Genomic DNA, 21,472 nt, shown 5'->3' on the forward strand with positions numbered 1-21,472 from the left:
TTTTGTTATAGATTTAGTTAATACACGCAGCTTGAGAAAAGCAGAAAGCTCTGTGAATTAACTGCCACGAGAGGAGCAATTTGATAATAATGACGAACAAACATCACGACGGCGGTGGCGGACGGGCGACGAGGGAAATTCGAGTTTGACACGGGACGTGATAACAACAATAGACCGGCTGAGCCAAGACAGTTACAAGTTGAGCCTATTAGAGAGCGGCGGGTGGCGTGCCCGGCAGGGGCAGCCAGCGAGAGTTCATCCGTTGTGCGCGCAGAGAAGGGCCAGAGCTGTAATTGCTGGCCTAATTCGGCCGACGAGCGGGTCGTAATTTGCACTACTTTGCACTGACGCAGCGCCCCATTAGCAGCTAAATGAATAATAACATAACTGAAGCGTGCTCGCCCAGCCGAAAACATTTCCAGGCTGCCTAGCTGTCTCCTGCTGCTCTGATTGTTATTCAGTGTCAAGAGGGAGATGTGACAAACTAATCTGCGTTAATTTTATATAATAATTTCACATTTTGATTGTAAGAAATACATTATAAACCAGGGAATTTAATTGTAGAGACTTCAATAACTATTTTTTTTTTTTTTTACATTTCACTATTCGATGGTGGCCACTTTAAATCAAATGAAAATATAATAATTTGTTTGCATTGACTAAGGATTACAAGTAAAATTTTAAGTTTAATTTTTGTGTTTGTGGTGAAATATTGATGGACACACTTTCATGTGATATGTTGTGATTAGTTTTTAAATTTTGAGAAGAATAAATAAATACTTAACAAATTTAGTAATTACTCGCAATGCACCGTACATTCTTAATATAAGCTTCATGGATAAACAACGTTGAAATGCGATTTTTTAAAGAAGGTTAATATTCAATATCAATTCTGCTTAGTTATATGGAAACTTGTCATATTTGCATCTTTAAATAAAATATAAAACATGACACAATACATAAAACAATAGAAGCTTCTATCAGAAGTCTTCTATTTTTGCACAATTTTCGAATAAATAAAAATAATATAGCCCCTGTTGGTCTAGTCATCGAAGTTTAATCTATTTAATTCATTCAATTAATTTTCTTGTGAAACTGGACTTACATAAATCATGTCTGTTCATAGAAACTGATATTATATTATGTTCACTAACAAAAATTAAGAGTTCTTTTAGCTTTGCAATTAAAAAAACTTTGCAACATGGAAGTTGCCTGCATGATAAGAAAAAATTGTGCATTAAGTAAAAAATAAATTAAACCTGACGACGAAATTAATGTGACATGCATTAAATACGGCAAGGTGTGTTTGTGTTCAATAACGTCATGATGTGCTCTTTTAAGATATTCCTCTCAAGCATCAGCGCAGTGCTCTTTGCGAGGGCTTGCAAAAGAGAGGTGACTGAAGATGCAATGCACAGGAGCATTCACTGGAAAAGCAAGCAAGCGTCACGAATATTCTGATATACACACGTACATATAAATTTGCGCGACTGCAAAGGCACACACGCACAAAATAATTATCTCTCGCCTCCCATTTCTCCGTGTATACATGTATACACGTGGAAATTAAAAAAGCGTGCGAAAAGAGAGAAAGAGGAGAGAGCTGCCGGCTCGCAGAGTGATTAGAAGATTTCTGCATAGCGGCGGCAAACGTCGAATCACAGACGTCACGACGCAACCCTCGAAGCACAGCCGCCCAATGCCGAGCTGCTGCTTAAAAGGTGTGGGGCGGGGCGCGCGATTTGCATATATCACACAATGTGTACATGCGGCACGGTCGCCGCTCATAATCACTTTCCAAATCATAATGCATGCACCCCCATTTTGATTTTCTGCCTCCTCGTCGCGTTCGCCCGCTGCATAATGTGTATAAACATTCCCGTCGAGAGTTCACATATAAATATATTCTGCATGGCTTTTTATTTCTCCGCTCAACCGGCGGCACTCTCTGCGTGTTTTTGATGCTTGAGTCGCGGAAATTATTTTTTCTGCAGCGAAATAATGCTTCGTAATGGCCCAGCTCAATTATAAGCGCGCCGACAAAATTAAAGACTGAATTTGGTATGAATATGCGCACAAACTATGTGCAAATATCCTCTATAATTATTCTCCCGTCATGAGTAGACAAATTTTATGTGATATTGTCGAATGTTAACAGATGCATTGAAAAGTATATATTTTTCACTTTATATCTTAATATTAAGACAGTTAATTTTTATTTTTTGCAATAATTTAATATCTTACTATCTTTGTGATAACTTGTTTTAAAATTCCGTACAATACGAAATAAAAATGATAAATTTAGAGTGTGTAAAGCACTAATGGGTACAAAAATGGTCAATGTGTACATTCTAGAACCAAAAATTAAATCAGTTTACTTAAATGATCACTACATTTATTTGATAATAGGTTATTTTATGAGAGCAGTCCAAAGCTTGGCCAAAGCTGTTTATGCGAAAGCAGGTAGGAAAATGAATAGAAATCTAAACTAATTTCAACAATCCAACAATTTGAATTTTTTTCCTATTATCTGATTATCCAACCATCTTTTATTCATTTATATTCATAGTAAAATAAATGTTATTATTTTGGCCAACGGCCACGTTAGTCCTTTGGTAAAAAATTGGAAAGTATTAATATGAAAATATTTTTCAGAGTCGAAGATTCAAATTTATTCAACTATTTTTGAGCAAACCTTTGATGGAAAATTATGAGCGTTCCAATTTGTATTATCCTTAAATACTTGCAAGTTTAAAGAGTTTGAAAATGCAAATTTGAAAATTACAATACAAATTGACTATATTATAACACTGCTTTCAGTTAGCATAGGCACTTCAATTTCATCAATATTGGTTTTAGGTTTAAATATAGGTCTCATTTTCCAACAAAGCGGCATCAAATTATATGCACTATTGTTGCTTCTTTGGAAACTAGTTGAGGATTTTGAACTATTTAAAAAAGACACCTGGGTTCGGAAAATTTAGGACAAACTAAATGAAGTTTGAGATTTACATAGGTCTCATTTTCCAACAGACTAGAATCAACATAAGCACTGTTGTTGCTCTTGGAGATGAGTTTCTTATTTTATGGTTAATTCCACACTTACAATAACAAAATTTATTATTTTATTTGACTTCAAAAAAATAATTCTCTAAAACTGAAGTTTCCCCCAGTAAGACGATGTAGATGTCATTGTTTTTATTATTTTTCCTCCTCAAAAAAGTATAATAATATCATGTGTTATGAAGCATCAAAACGAAGTCAGGAGAATTACTCATCGTACTATCAATTCTTCGTGGACGGAGTTGAACAAAGAAGTAATTTTCTCAGCAGACTCGTAATAAAAAGCTAAATGACAGTGAATCTCATTTGGTCGCATTAAACGAAAACATTTCAATTACGACAAATTCCGAGTGCTCTTTTGAGAAAGGCAGCAGCTGCGCTTGCGAGTGCAAATGAGGCCGAAGAATTGTATAAATGTGGCAAATCAAGGAGCTGATTCAAATAATAATTTGGTGCCTGATTGTGGCGCGGAAACTGCCACGTCTCTGGGGCGTTCACAAAAGTGAATAAAGAATAAATTTCTCGCCATTCATCACAGTGAGATTTATTAAATGAAATGTTTGTCGCGAATAAACCGGCGGCGCCGCGCTTGTGGATTATCGTTTCATTATGCAAACGAAATAACGAAAACGTTAGCTGCTTGATGAAATGTTAATCTCTCTGCAAATTGCTTCAATTCAGCGCTGACGCTGCACAAACCGCGGAAATATCGAGACATTTGCATGAATGCTTTCTAAATTTGCATTCAACTTTATTTTCCCCTGAAAAATATATTCCAATCTGCTTTCAAATTACCGCAGCTTTGACCTAGCTTAGGAATGCTCTCATAAAATAATCTATTGTCTAATAAATTTAATGATCATTCGAGCATACTGCTTTAATTTTCAGTCTTAAAATTGACCATTTTTGTACCCATAATAGTGCATTACACACTCTAAATTTATCATTTTTATTTTGTATTGTATACTGAATTTTTAAACAAGTTCAATATATCTGATGAAAAATATGGTAGGATAATTCCAAAAAAATTAATTATTTTTAATTTAAAAATTTATTTCTAAATATAAAGATGTAAAGTGACTGCCTTATGTTCTGTCATCATTTACTGTGTATAAATAATTCTTGAATATTAGTGAATTCTTCTGATTTAATCTGATCGAGTGATCCAAAATTTTTCTTAATTTAAAAAAAGATCTTACATTATAAAAAACGGATTTATTTTGAAAACAATGATATGAATGTTTGTGGAAAAAGTGAATTTTTTTTCAATGAAGTTAAATTTTATTTATTTATTCTCATGAATTTATTATTTTGTATTAAAAGTTTTAATCTTTTTCTCTAGGATCTTCTTCTATCAATATTAACTATATAGTTGATGCATGCAGAAACGAGTAGCATCTCATATTTTTTCTTCTAAAAACTACGTCAAAGCGTGTAAGAAAAAAAGGAATTATATTTTTGATGATTAAAATCTTTGTTTCCTAATGTTTTAGTTTTTATTCGCGTTTAATGTTTCCTAATGGAGCCACATTATAATAGAAAGACGAAGATAATCTATTTTGCTCTACAAATAGCGCATCTTAAATGTGAAACTTAATGAATTAACAACGTATAATGTGTCTGCAATTAATGAGTAATTTTCAAATTTGTATTTCCACGATATCATCGTTTAAAAGCGATAAGCCTTTTTGCTAGAAATAGAACATGAGGTCTACTTTTTAGCCACAAATGAAAAATTTTTTTGTTAATATCAATATGATAATAGATAATTTTGTATAACATATATAAATAATTCATCTCATTGCTAATGATTATTATTTATTGCTATTTCAGTTTCTTCCAACCTTAAAATTTGCAATTTTCTTTCCTATTTTTTTTTTTTTATTGTATTTTTTTTATCATCAATATTTTTATTATTCCTATACTCAAAAAAATCAAAATTCATTCCTCATATACAGCAGAGTTTTTCTTTGAGACTAAAAAACTAATTCAGGCTTGGATACATCTGAATTTAGGGTTGAACTAGACTAGGACATGCGTGACACAAATGCATTGTTCATCTCAAACGCGAGTAAGTGTGTACATGTGCAAAGATTGTATCAGCAAGCGCACTATCCCCCAAGAAAATGAAAAGTTAAAAGATGAGTTCGCATTTTACTTCACATCAAACATCACATATGTGATGCAAAATTATATAAATGCAATTATAGATATTTTAATCTTCAGTTACTTTTATGAAGGAACTGAGAAGAAATTAAATGACAATAACTGTACTTAAAAAAAAAAATATTTTAATAATGGTTGTCAAATTATTATTAAAAAAGATTCTTTATATATACTGTCGGGGAATCCTTCTAAGCTAATCAACATTGAATTCCTCAAGATTCTCATATTATTTTGGGTATATCCATGCGATACGTTCATATTTATCTAAAATTCTTAAACCTTTATCGAAGAAAATGAATTATTTATTTAATCAATGCTCACCAAATGAATGGTCCTTGTCTCATAGCTCATAGTGGATACATATAATGGGGATTTCATACGTTTACCTTGGCTTCCCATTAAATAAGTATTAGCGTTCTCCAAAATGGCGCTGTTTGTGTTGCAAACAGCAAATTAAGCTGCGGTGTGTCATCGGCGGCCAGCAATGTGCGCCCCTTTCACGAACGGCGCATTTATTAGAGAGCAAACAAGTGGCCGTTATTATGGTAAATGGCAACTAGGCATTGTGCGCGGCCAGTGAATGGCCGTTCGTCGCCATGGAGATGCGCCTCGCAAATAATACGCCCAAATTACAACACCCCCGGCCGCTAGCACCGGCTTAATTAAACGCAAACATTAGCTCGCGCGCAAACAGCCTGTCTGGCAAACCGGAGGGACACTTTGATCAATTTGCGCCGGGCATCAAACACCAATATCAGCTTAATCTTCCAGCACACCATGGCGCAATGCGGTTTTGGATCGGAGAGGAAAATCGGCTGAAGTTGTGTAAAATGTCTGTGAGGAAATCAATCAGTTTTTTTAATATTAAACGCTATGAAAGAGAACTTCGCAAAAATCATTCCTATAACAAATAAAATTATGGCAAGGAAACAGTTAAAAAATAAAATTTTTAACAAAGAGTCATTTAATATTTCAAGTTAATAATTATGTACACATTATATTAAACTTTGTTATACATATTTCGTATTTATTGGAAATCACAAATTATAATTTTTTTATTAAATTATTTTAACCTCTTTATAAAATTACTGTTTAATATTATTACTTAGTCTCAAAAATTTCTAATTCAGATTGAAAATAATACATACTAATACAATAAATTTATTATTTCAAATATATATAATAAATCTTTGCTGATGTGAAATTGAGAACCATCACATCTTGATCGATAATAATCCAATCGAAAATACTTTGTCGATGTACTGATGGAAGATAATGAGCTGTAATCATTAAGTAATTAATTAGACAAATTAAAAAAATCTTTGTTGCGTTAATATTATGTTTGTAAAAAAGAACACAAAATACAAAATGTGTGAATTTAATTTTATAGAGATAAAATGAAATAACGTTTTAATAAAGGCTTACAATATTAAACACAGATTCTATGTTTGTTTAAAATTCATCTTTAATAATTCTGAAATTTATATTTTTCCTTATTAATATAGAATGATTAATGGTAAAAATAAATTTATTAGAAATTAAACTGCATTTGCATGATTTAGCACCCTGTATCAAGATACTGGTAATTTATTTTGAAAATATAAAACTAGAAGGACATTAAATAGAGAAGAAAATAATTTTTCATAAAATTTAAAATCTCTTCACAATTGCAGCAGTTAGGAAATTATTTTTAACATCAGTTTTACTTTTTCCTCTATTAAAACTTTCTGGAAAACGTGATATTTCATCAACCGGCTGCAAATGAGCAGCAAAGAAAGTCGCTTTATTAATTTCTGAAAGCCAGGCTCATCCACAAAAGCAGAAGTGTGAGTGGTTGATGAAATTCTGGCGATAAGCAAAATGACAGCGGCAACAACCCCGCCCGCGCACACCAACCATAACCAACAACCCTTTCTGCTGGAGGAAAAGTTGGTTGGGGGACGCTGTGCGACGCAAATTAAAAGTTACACTCGACAGAAAATTCCTTATCTCTGCTGACAAATAATAATTTATTTCGAGCGCAACCCTTTTCCCCGGCGGAGAGGACAATGGAAACTTTTCTGAATGGCTGGGTGCTTGTTTGGCCTATCTGCGCTGGACGCACAAAAAGCCAAAATGTCGATTCCCAATACACTCGAATGTCCGACCATTAGCGTTTATCTCAACGAGCTTCGAGTCTGTTTAGACCCAATATATAACAATGTGCTTATTCTCCGCCGAGTCTGCTCTCAAAAACTTTTTTCCGTTCGTTCGCTCGCATATAACACGCAACTAAAACGCGTGTGTGTATATTCTATTAGTGGCTCGTCAACGTTGCGTGCGTGTGGCTGAGTAAATATTCAACCAGTTGGCCTTTGTCACACAAATTCGGACTGACGCTAATGACCTATTATTAATCACGGATTAACAGCAAACCAAATTAATTTTATGGAAATTAGACATAAATTGAAAATATATTTTAAGGGATATTTTGTTTCTATTTAATTAATGTGATTTTTTACTTAAATCAGTGGAAAAATATCGCTCTTTCCCAAATTCAGCAAATTCCCAAATTATTTTCCATTCTCAAATAAGCGCCGTTGCATGCAATTTCTGCTCAATTGCATTCGATGTGGAGACGCAGATGAGCCGCTCCTGCAGGGAGATTTCATTTCATTCCTCAGGTGATGAGCAATAAATTCATGGTAGGCGCACAAAAATAATTGAGCATTATGTGAGGTCCTCGTTATCTCATCATCTCCAACATTACTCAGCACCTTTTCATTTTTATCTTGAATGGGACTGCTGTCTGCCGTGAAAAATCCTGCACCAAATCATTATATACCCATACAAGTCCATCTGTGTGCACGGCCTCCGAGCCCATTATTACGTCCTTAACACGCACCTCATACATATGTTTTCTGATAGGGTGCTCATTGTCAGCAGCATGTGATTTTATTTCTTTTTAAAAGCCTACGTGGTTTTCACCCTCTCTTGAAACTTTTTATTTCAAATATTATTGCAGGCTGCGGATTTTTTACTGTGGTTGATAAAAATTTGGTGCTCCAACAATTTTCAAGAAAATATATTAAACCAAAATTATGCAAAAAAAGGGCTAAAAATATCCACACATTTGAAGTATTTATGTTTTTTTTTGTACACAGAAAAAAATTATCAGACATCAATATTAAATTTTAAGTTAGTGTTCAGCAGCCATATCAGAGAAATGAGCTGCAAATGAAAATTTAGAATAGTGATTTTCTAAATTTGTCTTTTCTTGATACTTCTGTTAAGTTACGATATTTTATCCATTGAAAGGAACTTGACTTTATGATGAGGTGGTAAATGCGCACATTGCAAAAAGTACATTATTTTGGTTGCTTTCAATATATTCTATTATACGCAATACAATTTATCTTTTTTCCAATTTAAACTTTTTGTACTGACCGAGAAGAATAAATCATAATAATTATGGAATATTATTTATATGAAATAATTACTAATTAAAATAACAATAATTTCTTTGAATTTTGTTGTTTAGTATAGTTATCCACATTGATTTCGCATAACAAATTTGAACTTTCTTAATAAAAGCTTATTTTGTTTTAAAATTCAACAATAATTCAATAATTAGAATTAGGAAATTAAAATACCAAATTGCTATATAGCTTAAAAAAAATAATAGAAATAATTACTTTATGTTTGGTCAAATAGCTCTAAATATTATAATCATAATAGAAAATCAGCGTTGATTTGGATAAAAAAAACTTTTTTTTTTTGAGTTTTCAAATGTATATTATCTCTTGAATATTTCTCACAAAACACAACCATATTTTTAATTTCTTCATAAATAACAGTTCAAAATTGTCAAAATAAGAAGTACTAAAATTAATGAAAATAATACATCGAAGTCGGTTTGGGCGTTGCAAAATCAATATCGGTTTGGATTTGATCGTGTCAGCGGCAGCAGAGGATGTGGTAATAGGAAATTGAATTAGACGCCAACAAAGGCTGACGCTCGCTGTGCATGGGAGGTACCCGCCGATCAGACCAGTCAATCAATCAATTAATTCGTGCATTGCAAGTGTTGATGTTTGCGTGGCAGGCGCCGTCGAAAAGAAATTTTCTCGGCTCGGCGTCGTCGTTCAGCGGGTAGGCGAGAAGAGAAACTACAAGAGGACGTTTAGTGGTGTGCGATTGACAGGTCCAATCGTAAAAAGCTTTCAGACCAATTCCCCAAAGAAGCTCTTACCACATCTCATTCCTCGCCGTTCTTCCTCTTGCCAAGTTTTTTCTACTTTCAATGGCATCTTTCTTGGAGGGAAATGTGCGTTGCTTGTAGAAGAGAGAGAAAAGACCTTTTTCCTCGCCAAAAGTAAATCTGATGAAATGAGGCGGCCGCATTTAATCGGCTAATGCCCCCTAATGTGATTAATCCGCGGTTAAATCACGCCCAGTAGCCCCAACAAGATAGGCATTGACGTTTCTCCACAGCACACGAAGATTCCTTTCCCCCTTCAGAATGAACTTTCTGCTCTGGATTGGCCAGGTCTGCGGAGTTAAATTAAATAGGTGCCTGTGAAACGTTAATAATTTACTTAGAAAAAAATTGAATTTATTAATAATTATTTTTCGCAGTGAAAAAATAGCAATCACTATTGGAAAAATTAATATTTCCAATTAAGAATTTTGAAATTTGAATGATTTTAAAATGAACATAAATCGTATTTTTTATTTTATAATTTTATGTGGATGTAGATTTGGAATTAAATTTTTATTTACTTATTCCTTTTGAGAGCAAATAACAACGCATTTGTGGAATTTCACAGGCATAAGTCATTTGAAAATATGGATCAAGTAACAATATTTATAATTTTTATCGTTTTAATTTCTAATGACAACACTTAATATTTTTCACTGTATATTTATTCTATTGAATTTGGATGATTCTGCTTAAATAAGTGTTTTTTTTTTAAATTTTATTTGTTAACTTAGGTGTCCCCCGATTTTAGTGAAGCACGGCCAAGGATGTCTATGTATTGTATTACGTTGTCCATTGATGCCCATTAGGAAAAGAATGTTAATCTTAATTTTGCAGTTTATTGCAAGTTGATCACTTGTGTGCAAAGTTCAAATGATTCTAATATTGGCTAGATTTATTATTTTTATTTTATGGAACTCCATTCTTTTAATACACTTTATTGACAAAAGCAAAAAAAAGCTGCACAAATTAAAAAAATAAAATTAATTGTTAGCCAAGAAAACAAAATAATGTTAGTTTTCGAGATGAATTAATGGCTTTTCACTAGCTAAATATACATCATGCATCACCGAACAGCCACTGTTTCCACAAAATAATCAAAAATAATTTTATATTTTTAATTTAAAAAGACATGATTTAATAAAGCAGATCAATAATATAAAGAGTTTACTAAAAGATTACAAAAATGAAAATGTTTTGGAGCTGTCAATCGGAGACTGTTAATATGTATGTAAATTGCACTTCAAAGTTGATCTATAGTATTAAGGAAAATAATAACTTTTCAAATTTATTTTTGGATGCTATTATTTTCATTGATGACAAATTTTAAAAGCTTCTTACGTAAACGTGTCTTCGCAAATATTTTTCTTATAAGTGGTAATTCAGAATTAATGACAGAAAAAATGATTAAATAAAAATATATTCAATTTAGGGCAATCCTCTACTTATAGGTTATACACTGAACCAACCTTAGGCCGGAGGTGGCACTAAGCTGGTTCCACGGCGGGACTAAACATCGGCCGGCCACCGCACCGGCCTAAGTCCCGTCACCGCTCTACCTTAGTTCTGCTGCCGCTCTTACTAGAGCGGCCACCGCTCTTGCTTAGAGCTGTCACAGCTCTAAGAAATTTTTCGTCACCAAGCAAAGGAAATAGTATTTACAGTTGTTTTCATTGCTTATATTGTTTCCCACTTTGTTTGTGCGATAAAAAATGAATAAAAAATCATTTTTATGTCAACAAAATTGAGGGTGCCCCACAATTAATCAACTTTTAATTAGCCACTAATTTTAAACGGACAGAGGCATTTAAATAAATCTACTTATTTATTTCTCGGTAAAAGACTCAATTTCAGCTGTGGTATCGTTTTTGGTGCAATGAGTCGGTTGTTCATTGTAAAAATAATTTATTGTTGTTAATAGCAACAAATCAACTATAGGAATTTCGTTTTAATTTTCACTCTTTTAAAATCGGATAAATTGCTTTTAGGGCTAAAATTTTTCGGGGAACACGATTCTGAATTCAATTTTCTATTACCATCAGTCCAAATCAATTTCCAGCCTCTTATTTTATGAAAATCACTTTTCATGTTGAATAATTGACTTTATCTGTCGATTGACCTTGATGAGTTAAAAGTCATTATTATTTTTTCATTCTTCTGCATTTAATTTCTATCGATTTTGTTAAATTTGAGAAATCGTAAAATTTATTAAAAGTAATATGATATAGATAATTAGTTTTTCAGAAATAAAATTAAATCAAGTATCGAATAAATTAAAAAAAATTCTATAAAATAATAAAACTCTTCAGTTCATTTCATAATGAAATGTTTTGAGATAATTTCCAAATCACATTTTCTATTGCAAAAATATTTATATCTCGAGTTTAAGAAATGTACATTTTTCAGCCATAATGTTATTTTATTTATGTGAAGCTCTGGTTCTTAATTTTTTACTGGCACAGTTCAACAAATTTAGCAATCTTTGCAGTGCATAATTTTATTGGTTACTTTTTTATAATCTAATTTACATTCCTTTATTATGGAATTTGATAAAGAAAGAGAATTGAGATATAATTATTTACACAAATTCACAACGGGGGAATAGGAGGGGGGGGGGGGGATTGTTATTATGTGCCCGGTCGCAAATTACCTTTTTTCCATTGCCTTCAAAATCTGGAATTTGATCGAAACACGCCAGCCAAAATTCGCCGCATGCCAAAGACATGCATGACCGGAAAGGTGGTAACCGGCCGACATCGAGTCGGTGCAGATTTCTCCACACCTTCGGGTAGCCAATTGTGTTCGAGGCGAAATGAATGCGTCCACTACAATCCAGAGATTCTTTCAAAAAAGAACACCGTGCAGGAGCATTGAAACAAAATTGCACAGCAATGCAAGATCCAAATAACACACGTCTTGGAAAAAAAATACATTTCTTAAACTCGAAATAGATAACGTGATTTGGAAATTATCTCAAAACATTTCATAATAAAATAAACTGAAGAGTTTTATTATTTCATAGTATTTTTTTTATAATTTATTCGATACTTGATTTAATTTTATTTTTGAAAAACTAATTATCTATATCATATTATTTTTAATAAATTTTATGATTTCTCAAATTTAACAAAATCGATAGAAATTAAATGCAGAAGAATGAAAAAATAATAATGACTTTTAACTCATCAAGGTCAATCGACAGATAAAGTCAATTATTCAACATGAAAAGTGATTTTCATAAAATATGAGGCTGGAAATTGATTTGGACTGATGGTAATAGAAAATTGAATTCAGAATCGTGTTCCCCGAAAAATTTTAGCCCTAAAAGCAATTTATCCGATTTTAAAAGAGTGAAAATTAAAACGAAATTCCTATAGTTGATTTGTTGCTATTAACAACAATAAATTATTTTTACAATGAACAACCGACTCATTGCACCAAAAACGATACCACAGCTGAAATTGAGTCTTTTACCGAGAAATAAATAAGTAGATTTATTTAAATGCCTCTGTCCGTTTAAAATTAGTGGCTAATTAAAAGTTGATTAATTGTGGGGCACCCTCAATTTTGTTGACATAAAAATGATTTTTTATTCATTTTTTATCGCACAAACAAAGTGGGAAACAATATAAGCAATGAAAACAACTGTAAATACTATTTCCTTTGCTTGGTGACGAAAAATTTCTTAGAGCTGTGACAGCTCTAAGCAAGAGCGGTGGCCGCTCTAGTAAGAGCGGCAGCAGAACTAAGGTAGAGCGGTGACGGGACTTAGGCCGGTGCGGTGGCCGGCCGATGCTTAGTCCCGCCGTGGAACCAGCTTAGTGCCACCTCCGGCCTAAGGTTGGTTCAGTGTAGGTTTGGATGAGTTAAAGACCTCTATTTCTCCATATTAAAGAAATCTATAGAATTTAAGATACTAAATTCAACTCTGTGAACAAGTTTACCGTTGAAATGACATGAGCGTGTGCGGTCTCTGTCGGGTCGCTCGCCCAGGAGGCGCGTCGCTTTCAGCGTGCACCCTTTTTCCGTACATCTCTTCCGCGATTTCTTCTGCTCGAAGGGTTGCACTTACGATTGGTCCCCAAATGGCCTATAATGAGACAAAATGGGTTCGTCCCCGGGTGCAAATTGGTGGCAAGGGCCGGTGATAGCGAGTCGTGTCGAGCCGATTGGCGCAGTCAGGTCGAGCAGAAAAGAGAAGCGCGAGTGATTGATGACTGATTGATCGCCGCGCGTCTTCGCCCGGGCGGAAACTCGAATTTTGGCCCCCTGCGCGATTTCTTCTTCGACTCGTTTCTCGCCCCCTGATCGAATCATATTTTTGATTACGAGCTGGATAACGAGGCGGAATTCGAAAAGTGGTGTGCGGCTCCCCCGCTGAGTGCGCCAAGATTGCCCCCGAGGCGAATTTGTCGCCATTAATGCAATTTCTGCTCCGTCACGTAATCAGTGGCTCGGCTCAATTGAATCCAAAGTGGCGACCACGCCCGCTTTACTTTAATTTGATCACGCCATTACACAATGCGAATTAGGCTTTGTTACCCTCCTGTTTGTGCCCCCTGGATCTGTCAGGCGACTAGAGGCTCAAACAGGCAGTAAATTCACTTTAACTTTTTTTGCATTGCATGTTTTTTGATAATATGAAATTTTTTGTTTAGGAAAGCTCGCCATCGAATCATTGTTAGATTATGTGATATTAACATTTTTTTAAACTTCATTTTTGACATTTTTAATAGGATTTTACGTGGTTTTACTGGAACTGTCAATAACAACTATTTGGTTCAATTTTTAAAATTTATCTTGGCTAGTTTCAGATTTCCTACACATATACTTTATCGAATTTTCATTACAGAAGATAAATATTAATTAATTTAAGATAGAGTGATTGTACAGTGAACCTACATAAGTTATTAATTTTAAAAATTTCAATCATTTATCAATAAAAGGTACATGCAAAAGTGATTCGGAATGTTACTATTTGACTATACACAAATTATTAGCAAGTACATTAGATTTAAATAATTATTAAATACTTTAACTGAATCTAATGCCATTAAGTTTTTAACCAACAATAAATAATTATTAATTTGAATAAAATTTATAAATAGTGAGATTGATAAAATTATGTTGAAAGGGAGAACTTTTTGGCCCAGGAATTGTGAGTGTATTTTACATAATGACGAAAGCGATTAAAATAAAGTCAAGTGCACTTTGTCAGGGTGTCCGCGGTCGCCGGCAATTTGTGTGTTTTTACTTCTTCTCCTGTGTGAATTGTGTGATCCCGGGCGGCTTTTTGTGATCCGCCCGCCCTCGCACTGCCAAAAATCTTGATGCTCGAGTAAGCAGCGCGTGCACTTAGGAGGCATTCGGGCGATGCTGTTTTGTCCGCTTTCTTTGCACCGCGAGCGCGAGTCAAGTGTGTATTTTTATTTCATCTTGTGGATATGGAAAAGGCTGCCGAAAATATTTTCGCAAATTATTATGAGCCGTGAGGAAATAATTAAAATGCGGCACCCTAGGGGAAGCCGATTTCTGTCTTTCATCTCTCTTTCGCTTGCTTTAGGGGAAATTATTAAACTGCTGCCAGCACAGAAATAATAATTCGGCATCAAGTGAAGGCAAACATTTTTGTTTGTCGGAGACCCACGCTCTCACTGTAATCACCGGTCCTTCACTTTTAAATGCTTTAGAGTTTTTTTTTCATCACAGCTATTATCAAAATAATGATAACATTAACGAAAAGAATGATTTAACACCAGAGACTATAACAGAGCCAGGGGATAAAATAATTCGTATAATATATATTCCATCTTTTTGACAGAACTTAATTAAGATGAATATAATATTTAAAACACACAGTAGTATCTTTAGTTTTTGAGTGTTCACTGCTGTGTTGAAACCTGCAGCTTTCTCCGTGATTTTAAAATTCTCTTTACAAACAATTTATAACTTCCAATAGGAGGAAATCCTCAGAGCCTATCAAAATTACTAAAAGATAAAGAATAAACAAAGGAACTATAAATTTTGACTATTCAATTTTTCAATTTATCCTTATTCATTTTGAAGTTCATAAATTTACTAGCACTGCATAATCTAATTTAATACATTATGTATACAAAATTGTCTTTTGAATTTCAAATAATTCTTGTGGCATGATTTATGTCTTGAAAAATTATTAGTGCCTTAGTACTCTCTGAATACGTAAGCAATAAAGATTGGCAGGCACCGAAGGATTTTCATATTAACTACAATAATAATCCCATTTTACGTTTGCATAATTTCAGTCCGTTTTTGTATAAGACGAAGTATGTTCTAAATTTGCCACTAACTTCCCATCACTTTCAATGTTGGAGCTAAATACATAAATATCTGAAACTAAAACGAAGTGAAACTTGGTCACAAACTGAAAGTCGCAATTATTCAGCTTGCACGAAATTTTGCTACATTTGCAAGTTAAATTGTTTAATGTACCGAAATCAAGATACTGCATGAATTCAACCAATTCAACAATTAAAAAAGAAAACTACTTGACAGCACAAAACGCAAAAAAAAAATTTCTCAAAAAAGAAAATTAACAGTGATAATAATATTTCGTTATGGCTTCAATGAATTTGATTAATCAAGCAGTTGCCCAAATATTTGGCGCTCGTATCTGCAATTGAAAAAATCGGCGTTGGTCCTTCTCTGCGCTTTCGCCATGTTGGCCCACTCAATTTTGAACCAAAGAAACGAATTCTCGGCAGTCAGAAGCGCGAGAGGGGCCTGCACATGGTCCGATGCGACACGGCAAAGTCGGCAAACCAAATAAAAAAATGAGCCCGGCGCTTAAATTCGCGGTTTTACCTTACCTTGGAGGCATGGCGATGGTCCTTGGTCCGCTTGGGGTCCTCGGCAGGTCGGCGAAGTCCTCCATGGGCTCCAATTTGGCGAGAAACGGGGCGCTGAGGCACGAAGGGGCGACTTTTGTATCATTTCACAGATCACAGATGTTGCAGTTTTCTTCAACACACTCTTCTTACATCCTGCTGCTGGTTGTGCCTGCTTGGCGCTGGAAGACCAGATCAGCGAACAAGTCGGGACATGCATGATAGACGTTGTCATGAACTAGGAAGAGAATTGAAAAGTAAAATTTTATCCTTTTATTGTTCTCAAGCAACACGGGCGGAGAGCACATTCCTAGGGCGCAGAGCACATTCCTGCTCGAAAGCTTCAAAGTTCAAAGCAACAAGAGAAGCTTGCTGAGGCAAGTTGTGTAGTTAAAGGCGGATAAAGTCTGTTTCTTCAAACTTAGAGAAATCATAGCAACGGTTTATTTTTTTGAAAACAAATCATACATATTGCAGTATTTTTTCAATTTAAGTTTTTTTACGAACGAAAATTTTTGAAAATCATAAGTACACAGAAAAATGAAGCCAATTTTTTTTAGTCAATGTCGGCAGAATATTATTTATTTATCTTTGACATATCTCGAAGTAAAAATTTGATTTATAATGTTTAAAATAATTTTGCTGAAAATTTGTATGACGGCCATTCGTTTAGAAATTTAATTTTGACTTAGAGATAGGAATTTGTCATAAAATAGCCCGTTTATAAATGAGATAATTATGTTTTCTAAAAAGTGCCTATTGACTGCAACAACCGGTTGGAGCTGCAATTATTTTTCAATACAATTTTTTTCATTTTATAACGCCTAGTTATCTTTTGCTCAAAAATTGGGATCTCATGTTAAAAATAAGTTTTCAATTGGATAGCAATCTAGAAAAAAATAGAAAAATCCTCAAAAATTGATTTCATCCATTTAATATAAAATTTTTTGCTCAGAGTCCTGTAAAATATAATTTCTGACTGCATTGCCTGTATCTTTAGCAATAAAAGAAAGAGATAATTTAGCTCCACTTTTTTCATGAAGTTTTTTTTTAATTGTTCTTGTCATGTATATGAAATATTAATTTAAAAAATGCCGCAAAATACTTTCAAAAAGTTTCAACATAAAAAAAAAATAAATAGTTTCGCCATTTCAAATATACAGATTATTTTTTAAACGCGTGATAATGATATTTTTAATCAAGGTAATGAAATTTTCATTTTTCTGCCTTCTGCCTGCCTCTTGCAATACATATACGTTTCTTGTTCCTGTCCCGACTTGTTCGCTCTCGTCTTCCAGGATCAGGCAGCAGCAGCCACCGTCAGCAGGATGGAGGGAGAAGTGTTTAATTGAAGTGCAACAATAACAAAAGTCGCCTCTTCATGTCTCAGCGAATTTGAGCCCACGGAGGACTTCACCGGCCTGCCGAGGAGCCCCGACGGACAAGGACCATCGCTGTGCCAACAAGGTAGGGTAAAACCATGACTACGCAGATACGAGCGCCTAATTTTCGGTCACTTGGCAAATTTGATGTTCGGACCGCTGAATCAATGGCGTGAAAACCATCAAAAAATTTTCTTCAACACACCAGAGACTAACAGAATCAAGGGATAGAATAATTTGAACTTTTGTCTTATTGACAGAAATTATAATGAATAATAATAAAATAAAAATTTAATCTCTTTGTTTTTAGATTGTAAACTGCTGATTGTGAGTTGAAACCTTTCCTTTCAACTCCTGAATCTAAAATTCTCTTTACAAATATAATTTGGTTCAATAGTAATATCAGGGGAAATATTAAGCGCCTATCAAAATAATTATTATCAAGAGAACTATAAATTTAGTGTTTTGAAAAAATATTAGCGCCTCAATGCTTGGAATAAGCAAAAAAGATAGAGGTGTACTAATTTATTTTTGTATAATTTTTGGTTTAATTTCAGTCCGTTTTTGTATAAGACGTCTGTTTTAAATTTGGCACTTTCAATGTTTGAGCTAAATTCATAGTTATCTGAAACGAAGTCAAACTTGGTCACAAACTGAAAGTCACAAAGCTTATTCAGCTTTCACAAAATATTTCTTCAGTTGAAAATTAATTCATTAATGTACCAAATCAAGATACATCATATCATAATATAAATTAAACATTCAACGATTTAAAATGAAAAATACACAAATTTGAGAATACAAAACGTTAAATTTTAACTTTTCATGGCGAAATGATTAATTTTCTCAAAAAGCAAATAAATAGTGATAATATTTGTTGATTATTCATGACTTTAACATTGATCTTTGACATTAACATTGAAACATACATACGGAAAATAATCGCTCTACTTACACTACAATTAAGTAGTCAATTCTGTTGTTGTGGACAATATTTTCAACGTTTAAATTGTTTACACCGAAATACAGCAAGAATTATGGTGTAGCTTTAAAATTGCGATAAGTCAAACAAGCTTGAATTAACAAAATTGTTGGCGAATTTGGCACAAATTTCAAAAAGAGATTATTTATTGTACAAGAATGATCAAGGCATGATTAATTTTTTTTTTTTTAGAAATTTCAAGTTTTAAAGATTGGGATGATTTAAAAACTCTGTAATATTCACAATTAACTGCTGTGTCTGCTGCAATAGGAATTTTTAATCACTCATGTTGTTTGCAAGCTATCATTTCAAACGCTGAGAACAATACCCTTTCACACGCACTGAGCTGCAGACATGCAGTTTTTCAAAAAAAAGTAATTACGATAGAGGTCTGCAGCATTTTCACTTGCAGCGAATTTAATTCGAAAATCAAAGAGAAAGTGAAGAGTGCATCAAAAGCACACACCACGGCGTTTTCATTAAAACCATAAAGAAGAAAAGTGCAGCAGCTCTCGTAATATGAATATTGTGTATGTGTGGTCTGTGCGCGCCCTTTCTCCGCGTCATTATTCACTGCCCGCAGACAAAATCGTGCACGAGGAGCACTTTTGCTCTTCCCTTTATTTGACGTTCGCCGCGGCCTCTCAAACGAGTGCAGCATAATAATCCACAGACAATGGCAAAATCCTTTCTTAACCCATTCTGAATGGATTCCTGCGAGCCACCCTGTGCAGTAATTAATGCACACACATTGCTCATTACTAAGTGAGGCCACAAGCAAAATCACACGGCTCTCATTACTCGCCGCGCTACCGATCGAGAGCCCTAGCTGTCTGTCTGTTTGTTCTTGAGCTGAGCCAGTGAAAGCCCTCTTTGTCATCTTGAGCAATTCCTCGTTGCGCTGCAGCTGTAATGAGGATAATGCACCCTCATGCATCACCAGTCGATCATCGCCTTCATACACCTCATTCCCTCAAAAATCTTTTGTCCCTAGTATTTGATTATAAAAAAATTTTAGCAATAAAATTAATGGGCGATATTATAATTACCTCCATATTGGGAAACGACCGACACGTATGACTATGTTTGGCTCTGTTCTGATTGATGAACTGTTGGAGAATTAACAGTACATAATTATAATATTCAATAAGAACCCTTTAAAAATTTTGTGTCCTATTATTAAAATGTTAGAAGAAAGAAGTTCATTTTTTATTGATAAAATTTATATTTTTTTTTCAACTGTTGGTGGCCATGTTAAAAAACGCCCTTTTTAAATTAATTTTTTCCATGTGGATCAGGTCCAGACAAAATATTGTCTTATGTTGTAAAAATTAAACTATCAGAGCCAAAATGCTTTTAGATATAAAATAAAATCACAATCAACTTATTTTTTGCTAAATAATTAGGCATACTATTAGAAAAATCAAAGCCGATAATATTCAGAAAAAATTCTTTGAAATAAAAAATTAAATTAACAAAATTAACAACCTTACCTCGATGGGTTTATATTTTTAAGTGAAAATAATTTCACAGCTCATGTTGCCTGCAGCCCGTGAAATGTAGAATAATCTTTTTCTGAACCAATAAAGGAACGAAAAAAAATCATGGAAAAACCCGGAAACTGAAATGAATCTCAAACGCAAAATTTTATCGTAGAAATAAATAAAATTTAGTTTATCCTTCAAATAATTAGATCCAGTTATTTTAAAAGAACAGAGAAAACAATTTACTGGATGCTTATAAAACAGTTCAAATTGACAAATTGAAAATTAATTGAAGCATGAATGATTGTGTATAACAATGAGTTTTATTATAATTAAAGAATTTATTTGGTCCCATTTGGTCCCGCTGTTCTCTTGGGAGCTTTTTAAAGTACAGCTGTGCCAGGCTTGATATTTATCACATTTTAAATAAACAATAACCAATTTTTGTTCTAACTTTAAGATATCACTTTCTATCACGAGGAACGCATTTTAATGACAGGTATTTTCTGATTTGAAAATAAAATAGTAGTACAATAATCAATGCACATTCAATACATTCACCAACGCTTCATTATCTTGCTCTGTAAATTATTTGAACGTTTTCATAAATTTTCCATTTAAATATTATATATTTTTGCACTCAAGTTCTACAACAGAAAATGTCTCTATGGCTAGAAATATATCATTTTGAGGATCACCTTGATACATGAACGTTTATCGTAGTAATATCGATATGATTAAGCCTCCTGGAAAAAAACTGGCCTATTGCGTAATTTGGTTTTTCTGCCTTTTTTCTACGTAAGTAGCAAAAATCGGAAATTAATAAAGACTTCAGAATAACCAGTAGATATATTAATTGTTTCTATAAGAACAGAATAAAATAGTTCAGTTCATTACCTTGAAAGCAATAACACAATTAATGTTGAATTATTTGTTATGACGTCTGACATATTTGTATTGAAAGTTTATTTTTAATTATGCCATTTGAATTAAATTTCAATCTTGAGAAGGGTGTACGTCTTTTAAATGTTCCTGAAATAAAATAAAATTAGTTTAATAAATTCATTTGTTAGCTCAGTTATAATTTGATATGTAAGAAAAATTTTCAAGTGAGAAAAAATTTCCATCATAACGCATATTTGTTGTTCATAATCTGCGCTATTAGAGCTTGGAGCACGTTTGCAAAGGCTGTGCTGGCGTGATTATTTGTCTTTTTGTCACGGGCTCACGTTGTTGTCAAAGTGCAAAACAAAAGGCGGCGGGTGCATTATTTGTTGAAAATCTTGGAG

General features: G+C 33.5%; 1 protein-coding gene across 2 annotated transcripts in view; it reads right to left on the reverse strand.

Annotated features, from left to right (window-relative positions):
* The window catches only part of LOC132199928 (visual system homeobox 2), a 90,459-nt gene extending 74,016 nt beyond the window's left edge, over positions 1-16,443 (reverse strand). For both annotated transcript variants that reach the window (XM_059625037.1, XM_059625035.1), the window contains exon 1: positions 16,318-16,443. The gene's annotated coding sequence lies outside the window, so the exon portion shown is untranslated. The remainder of the gene's footprint in view (positions 1-16,317) is intronic.
* Between the last annotated feature and the right edge of the window lie 5,029 nt (positions 16,444-21,472).

Source organism: Neocloeon triangulifer, unplaced genomic scaffold (genome assembly GCF_031216515.1).
Source record: "Neocloeon triangulifer isolate White Clay Creek 2 clone unplaced genomic scaffold, ASM3121651v1 ptg000014l, whole genome shotgun sequence".
Taxonomy (NCBI): domain Eukaryota; kingdom Metazoa; phylum Arthropoda; class Insecta; order Ephemeroptera; family Baetidae; genus Neocloeon; species Neocloeon triangulifer.